General features: G+C 35.3%; 1 protein-coding gene across 1 annotated transcript in view; it reads right to left on the bottom strand.

The window, feature by feature from the left end:
- The window catches only part of LOC149084740 (uncharacterized), a 67,738-nt gene extending 64,091 nt beyond the window's left edge, over positions 1–3,647 (bottom strand). Inside the window, exon 1 of the mRNA XM_089235174.1 lies at positions 3,369–3,647. The gene's annotated coding sequence lies outside the window, so the exon portion shown is untranslated. The remainder of the gene's footprint in view (positions 1–3,368) is intronic.
- Between the last annotated feature and the right edge of the window lie 5,262 nt (positions 3,648–8,909).

An 8,909-nucleotide genomic window follows, 5' to 3' on the forward strand; every position in this document is an offset into this window, starting at 1 on the left:
GGGGAGAAAATGATAGAGGGGGCTCAGTAAAAATGTAGATACAATTGAATGCGAATTAACACAAAAACTAATTAAAATTTCAGTTTGATGAGTCAGTAATGCACGAAAAAGTAATTTCGAATTAATAAAATGATAATATGAAAATGAATGAAAAGCAGAAGATAATGAAAGAAATTGTCTGAAAAAAAAATGAAAATTTAGAATCGGTGCATGAAGAATAAGAAAAACGATTGAAAGAGACATTATTCTGGAATTGAAAGTTCAGAATTAAAAAAGAAATTATTTCAGCATGTCAAAGTTCAGAACTAATGAAAGAAGTAATTCCAAAATGGATGAAAATTTAGAATTAATGAAAGAAATAATTCCCAAAAAATTAGTGAAAATGTGAATTAATGCAAAAAATAATTCCAGCGTTGTCAAAATTCAGAATTAGTGAAAGAAATAATTCCAGCATTTATGAAAACTCAGAATTTCAGACTTGAAAAAAGCAATAATTCCAGAATTGATGAAAATTCAGAATTCCAAAATTGATGAAAATTCAGAATTGATGAAAATTCAGAATTCCAGAATTGATGAAAATTCAGAATTGATGAAAATTCAGAATTGATGAAAATTCAGAATTGATGAAAATTCAGAATTCCAGAATTGATGAAAATTCAGAATTCCAGAATTGATGAAAATTCAGAATTGATGAAAATTCAGAATTCCAGAATTGATGAAAATTCAGAATTCCAGAATTGATGAAAATTCAGAATTGATGAAAATTCAGAATTGATGAAAATTCAGAATTGATGAAAATTCAGAATTGATGAAAATTCAGAATTGATGAAAATTCAGAATTCCAGAATTGATGAAAATTCAGAATTCCAGAATTGATGAAAATTCAGAATTCCAGAATTGATGAAAATTCAGAATTCCAGAATTGATGAAAATTCAGAATTCCAGAATTGATGAAAATTCAGAATTCCAGAATTGATGAAAATTCAGAATTCCAGAATTGATGAAAATTCAGAATTCCAGAATTGATGAAAATTCAGAATTCCAGAATTGATGAAAATTCAGAATTGATGAAAATTCAGAATTCCAGAATTGATGAAAATTCAGAATTCCAGAATTGATGAAAATTCAGAATTCCAGAATTGATGAAAATTCAGAATTGATGAAAATTCAGAATTGATGAAAATTCAGAATTGATGAAAATTCAGAATTGATGAAAATTCAGAATTGATGAAAATTCAGAATTGATGAAAATTCAGAATTCCAGAATTGATGAAAATTCAGAATTCCAGAATTGATGAAAATTCAGAATTCCAGAATTGATGAAAATTCAGAATTCCAGAATTGATGAAAATTCAGAATTCCAGAATTGATGAAAATTCAGAATTCCAGAATTGATGAAAATTCAGAATTCCAGAATTGATGAAAATTCAGAATTCCAGAATTGATGAAAATTCAGAATTCCAGAATTGATGAAAATTCAGAATTCCAGAATTGATGAAAATTCAGAATTCCAGAATTGATGAAAATTCAGAATTCCAGAATTGATGAAAATTCAGAATTCCAGAATTGATGAAAATTCAGAATTCCAGAATTGATGAAAATTCAGAATTCCAGAATTGATGAAAATTCAGAATTCCAGAATTGATGAAAATTCGGAATTCCAGAATTGATGAAAGTTCAGAATTAATGGGAAATAATTGCAAAATAGATGAGAGTCTGGAAATAATGAAAGAAATAATTCCAGAATTGAAGAAAGTTCAGAATTAATGAAATAAATAATTCCCAGACCATATCTGAAGCACGAATACCTTGTTTGCTACAAAAAAATGTTTGATACATATGCTATCACTTCTACCACCGTAAGTGCAGGTCCCAGTGCGACCACACCTGTTGCGCAGCCTTTCGGCTCTGTTTCTGGCAGGCCCACGGCCAGGGCCTCTAGCGGGCCAGCACTAGTAACTTCAAAGCTCGCAAAAAAATTAAGAAATGCATAAATTCCATAGCTGCCTTTAAAGCTAGTGACCTTTCGGCCTTTTCTTTTCGTTGGGGGGGGGGGGGGCCGCCATGGAAACAAACTGCAAAAAAAGTCGGAAAACAACAGGTCACGGGGTTCAAGTCACGTATTGGCGTGATTTACAATCAAAAGGATTTCGAAATATTGCAAAAATAGATAAAACAATCATAAAATGAACATTGTTGAGGAAAGTTCAGAATCCCATTGTCGATGGACGTTCGGAATTCCTGAATTGACGCAAGTTCAGAATTCCATTGTTGATGAAAGTTCAGAATTCCATTGTTGATGAAAGTTCAGAATCCCATTGTTGATGAACGTTCGGAATTCCTGAATTGACTCGAGTTCAGAACAAGGGCGTAGCGGGGGGGGGGGGGGAATTGGGGGTCTGCCCCCCCCGAAATGTGAGAAAATGACCGAAAATGGGGGAAAAGATGGCCAAATCTATTGTTCTGTCACTTTGCCCCCCCCCCCGAAATGAAAGTGGTCCCCACCAAGGGCGTAGCGAGGGGGGGGGGACTTGGGGGTCTGGTCCCTCCCCCCCCCCCCGAAATGTGAGAAAATGACCGAAAAAAGGGAAAAAGATGGCCAAATACATTGTTCTGTCACTTTGGTCCCCCTCCCGAACGAAATTTCTGGCTACGCCCATGGTTCAGAATACCATTGTTGATGAACATTCAGAAGTCCATTGTTGATAAACGTTCAGAATACCATTGTTGATGAACATTCAGAATTCTAAAAATGATGAAAGTTCATAATTCCACATTTGATAATAATTCATAATTCTTACATTGTTGATGGAAGTTCAGAATTCCATTGTTGGTGGAAGTTAAGAATTCTATAGTTGAAAGGCCAGAATTAATGAAAGAAATAACTCCAGAATACCATATTTGAAGCACAGACAACTTGTTTGCAACAAAAAAAAAATGCGTTTGATACATATTCTTTCACTTCCAAGACCGTAACTGCGGAACTCTTCTCCACAGCGCGGGGCCCCAGTGCGATCGCGCGCACCTGTCGCGCAGCCCTAAGGGCGACTCTCTTTCTGGCAGGTCCCAAAAAACCAGGGCCTCTAGCGGGCCAGCACTAACGACTTTAAATCTGGTCGAAAAATTCCATACCCGGGCCCCAAATCTAGTGACCTCTCAGCTTTTTTTCTTTTCGTGGCGGGGGCCACGGAAACAAACCGATTAACTAAAAAGTCGAAAAACAACAGGTCACGGGGTTCAAGTATGGGCGTGATTTACAACAAATCACGCTAATACTAACGAAATACTAACAACAATTGATTAAACAATGCACAACAACGAATACGGGACGGAACAACAATGCTATATAACAACAATATAACACATACCCTTATACTCTGTTGCGGAGTGAAAGTCGTGTTTAAAATCCAATGCACGGACGCGGGACGAACACTGAACTGATGACACCAAGTGCACTTAAATTCTTTTTATATTAAAAAAAAAAAGTACTTTGAGTACGTGAACTGAATTCCTTTCTATAAATAATAAGCACCATGAAATTGTTATTATTATATAATCACATAATCAACGAACGCCATTAAAAAATGATAGAGACACTTGTTGCTACCATCCTCTCTCTTCTCACTCACTCATCTCTTCTCTCTGTGTTGTACGTGGAGAGGTTGCAATGATGCGAAATCTCCAACGGTAAACAACACCAACTTTTTCTTTTCCCTCGCCAATATCCTTTCTCTTGGATCGGCTAGTTGGCGATCTTTAACGCTTTCTACGCCAAATATTTGTTTACCCTTGATAATGGAAACAATTGGAGCAATTGTGTGTGTGTGTGTGTGTGTATTTAGCAATTATTTCTAATTAATTCTTTAAAAATTCATAAAAATGATTGTCTGGCTGTTTTGCCGTAACTGCACGGGGGATATCTCAACGGGTGGGACAACCGAGACCTAGCCAAGGCAGGGCCGTCTTAATACAGTAGCATCATGCCCCCCCCCCGGGCCAATTGATTTCCCTGAGGCCCTACATGGCAAATTGCGGAAAATTTCAACTGATTCTCGTGTTTGTGAGGCCTCGGGCCGTGCCTCGGTGGGCCCTATGCATTAAGACGGCACTGGGCTCTGTCAAAATGGGCCACAAATTTTTTTTTCAGAGTATATCACGAAAAGTAACAATTTCTTAATGAATGAAAATAATAATTTCTTAATTAATGAAAATAATAATTTCTTAATTAATGAAAATAATAATTTCTTAATCAATGAAAATAATAATTTCTTAATTAATGAAAATAATAATTTCTTAATTAATGAAAATAATAATTTCTTAATTAATGAAATAAATAAATATAGAATTCAGAAATGAAGAAAGAAGTAGTTTTGAAAACTCAGAACTGGTAAAAGAAATGGTTCCAGAATCAAAAAAATTCACAATTGATGAAAAAAATAATTTTAGAAGTAATGTAAGAAATGTAACGTTAGAATTCATGGGAAAAGCAACATCAGAATCAATAAAAATTAAGAATTAGTGAAAGAAGTAATTTCAGAATGAAAAAGAAATAAGAATTAATGAAAATTCACAATATTAATGAAAGAAATAGTTTTAGAATACCTGAAAAAAATAATTTTAGAATATATAAAAGAAACAGTTTTGAAACTAATGGAAGAAATAATTTCAGAATAAATGAAAGAAGTAATTTCAGAATTTATAGAATGACAAACACCAAGGCCACAACAGCCAAATTGCCCAACGAGGTGGCTGAAAAAAAGATGCCTATGAGAGAAGAATACGGATACAAAGAACTAATTTCAGAATAATCAAAAAAGAAATAGGTTCAGAATTAATATAAAACTCATATTAATTTTGAATAACTTCTCATTAATTTTGGAAAATTTCTTTTATTAATTTTGGACAGTTTCTTTCATTTATTTGAAAATTTTTTCTTTCATTAATTGCAAAATGATTTCTTACCTTAAATTTAAATATTCATTAATTTTTCGAAATTATTTTCCGAGATTTTTTTTTCGTCAATTTTGAAGTTTAAATGTTTGTAAACTTCTTTACGACGAGCGTAATACAATGGACGTTCGTTAGCGTAATACAATGGACGCTCGTTATAACGATCCGACGATATAGCGACGATTACATTGCAACGACCGGTAGGATAAATCTCAAATGTTTTCATAAAACGAATATTATACTCTGTATATATTTTACTTTCGATATAACGACCCTCCCAATATGACGTCCATTTTCGACGGGACGAAGGGCTTTGCTTTTTCTTTTCCTCCTTTCACTTCTAGTTTTTCTTTCAAACATATAATGTATATTTCTACTATATTCACGTAAGAGCGAAAGAAAACACGTAGGTTGAAGTAGAAAAGAAGGCTCAATATATCTGAAAAATAACCGAAATAGAAAACGGTTTGCAGGGTTAGCATCACTAGGGCACGGGAATTTGTTTAAGACCGGGTCACTCACTTGCTCACTCACCTACTTCATAGGTCACTCACTATGTCACTCGATTATTCTCTCAGTAGGCCTGTCACTAACTTGATCTCTAGGCTGATCATCATCTCTCTGATCAATCACTCCCTAGGTCACTCATTCTATCATCAACTCACTAGGTTGTTCACTATGTTTATACACTCAATCACCTGGTCACTCTCTCTGCCACTCACTAACTAGATCTTTCTTTTCTTTTTTCTTCCTTATACTAACTAGGTCGCTCACTCTATCATTAACTCACCAGGTCACTCACTAAGTCACTCTCACTTTCTTTCAAACCGATCACACCTCAGGGCTATCGCCATGGGCAATTTATTACCTAGTGGGGTTGTGCCGTAAGTGCAAGTGTGTGTACCTAACATTCTGAGTGCGCAACTCTCTGACTAACTAGGTCGCTCACTCTGTCACTCGATAGTTTGCTCACTCACTCGGTCATTCTTCGCTCACTGACTTGTGACGAACTGTTGTCGGTGAATTTTCCGTAAACCAAGTTTATGCGTAAATTGAATCTGCTCAAAAGCCATTTGCAAGACAATATTCTCAATTACTTTTGGTATGAAGGTAGAATTAATTTTTTATAATTCTTCTTTTACTCCCTATCGAACCGTTTTTTAAATGTTCACAATAAATTTTTGTTATCAATTAACAGATGTTACTCATTTTTAATAATAGGCGGCCCACTTGAGAGAATTCTAAAGCAAATGGCCCGCGGTCCGATTGAGTCTGACATCCCTGCTTTAATTGGATGTGGCCTTGCTCCTCCTTGGGCCCCTGGCTTTAATCGGGTGCAAATAGATTGACATATGGGACCCCGATGTTCATCGCAGCCGTATGTATATCGAAACTTTCATTTGTCAATGCGCCGTAATAAGTAAATTGGAGAAATATCTATAAAATACATCTTTATAATCTATCAACTACTTTGTTCCAAATTATAAGATTCGGATAATTATTCCCATGATTGGTACTAAAACAATTATATATTAATTATAAATATTTTTGATAATAAATTATGTCTTGGAAAAAAGCTTATTCTAATTATTGCAACTGTTAAGTAGTTTTTATCATCCATCGAAAGATGGCACCCGTCTTCTATATTTATCAACATTAAAAATTTTACATTCATTCTAATTGAAAATGCGTGTATAAGTTAAGGTAAATGTGATAAATAGGTAATTATACACAATAACCGGTTACTGTGCAACTTACCAATCGTCTTGGTAAGATTGACAAATTTATCACTTTTACCGGCGAATATAATAATACCCAAACGTTGTAGGTAAATTTGATAAATGCTAAAAAATTATTACTTTTAGCGGTAATTATGAATAATAACCAAGTGTCGTTGGTGAATTTGATAAATACTTGAAAATGCCTTTATCTGTGATTATGCATAATACCTAAGTGTAATTGGTGAATTTAATCACCATGAAAAATAAAATCCAAATGTGTCTAGTATGTGAGATGAATATAGTCGGACCCCCAATATAATGATAACAAACGATCGTACCCCGATATAATGATACACTACATGTATGAATTATCATGTGAGATAGTATATGATATAAATACGATTTATCATGTTTACCAACGACGCGGCACTTGGGTATTATGCTTAATAACCGTTAAAATATTAAATTTCGAGAGATTTATAAAACTTACCAAAATGCTCGGTGATTACGCATAATAACCGGTGTATATGTATAATAATCGGATTTATCACATTTTATCGTGACATATTTTTGCCTATTCATGCCCATCCCTTAACGGCATCATGTTCAACCGAGTGAGGATATGTCTGTCTGAGGATCCACCACCTGAGGTCTACGGAACATATTTCGGGAAACGTTTTTCCAAACATCGCAATTCACTTATCTGATTAGAATTAATTGGGAAATTTTAATTTTTGAAACAATTAATTATTAATTTAATTACTTAATTAATTAATTAATCATTGAATGCCATCCGACCCATTTCATCAATTTATTTTTCAATTGGTGATTAAGTTCAATGTTTTACCGCTAGTGCAATGTTTTTGCTTCAGAATATACAGAATGCTGAGTGTATTGAGCGATGAAAGAAATTGCTTTTGGTCCATGGGTGGAGATACAGGGGCGTCAAAGATGGAGTCGACAGATCTAATGTATATGCGTATACATGAATTGACATCATCATCATCGTGCCCCCCCCCCCCCAGACTTCCAAGTCCATCTCCACCTATGTTTTGGTCGCGCTTTACATGGTTCCTTGTTTTAAAGGTCACTCCCTTTTTATCATCTACACTTTTATATATGCTTTCACAATAGCCTCCACAAGGGCGAAGCTGACAAGGGTCTAGCCCTGAGGCTCAGAAGTCTCACAATTTTTTACTTTTCACGCCATAAATTAACTGCAGAAGGACCCGTGGAAAGTCCAACCAGGAGTCCCGCAAAAAATCCCAGCCTAGGGGCCTGCTCCAGTATGTGGAAGCCATGGCTTTCACGCACTCTAGGTCACTCACTGACCTGGTCCTTCGCTCTGTAAGTCACTTTTGTTCACTCACGTGCTTTAAAACTCTCCTCTAGGACACTCTTTTGGTCATTCACATGCTTGCACACGCTCTAGGTCACTCTTTTGATAATTTAAAGTTTTACACATGCTCTATGTCATTTTTTTTGGTCATTCACCTGTTTGCACCCGCTCTAATTTTCTCTTTTGGTCATTCACATGGTAGGTCACTCTTTTGATCATTTAAAGATTTATACATGCTCTATGTCATTTTTTTTTTTTGGATATTCGTATGATTTTTACGCTGTAGGTCATTTACTGACCTGGTCCTTCGCTCTGTAAGTCACTCTTTTACTCACTAACGTGCTTGAAAACTCTCCACGTCGTTCTTTTAGTCATTCACATGCACACGCTCTAGGCCACTCTTTTGATCATTTACAGTTCTACGCATGCTCTATGTAATTTTTTGGACATTCACATGCTTTCACAGGCTCTAGGTCACTGTGTTGGTCACTCAATGACCAGTCCCTTACTGTCTCGACAGAAATGGGTTTATTTAGGGTTCTAGAAAATCCTTCTCGCATTCTACTAATTTTCTTGGCCACTTAAATTTGCCGCCCTGGGCTGTCCCCCTGCAAATACGCCACTAAAAAAGGCACAAGCGCTCAGTGTTGTCCGAAAATATAAATTTGAATAATTTCACTCCTCTCCACAGTTTAGGAATGTTTTTTTTGTCAGTGATATGTAACTATTGAAAAAAATCCTCAAATTTGAAGGAGTATTTTCATTCCTCGATGAAATTTAGAGGAGTAAAATTGAAAAATTTCATGCGTGAATCGCGTCTCGATGCGTATTGGCGAACACTGCACGTGTTATGTTCAAGTTCACCGATTCATTTCCGCAAAAAAACGAGGGGGAAAAAA

This window comes from Pholcus phalangioides, unplaced genomic scaffold (assembly GCF_987345545.1).
Source record: "Pholcus phalangioides strain wild (caught in Gottingen) unplaced genomic scaffold, Ppha-v1.0 ptg000008l_1, whole genome shotgun sequence".
Taxonomy (NCBI): domain Eukaryota; kingdom Metazoa; phylum Arthropoda; class Arachnida; order Araneae; family Pholcidae; genus Pholcus; species Pholcus phalangioides.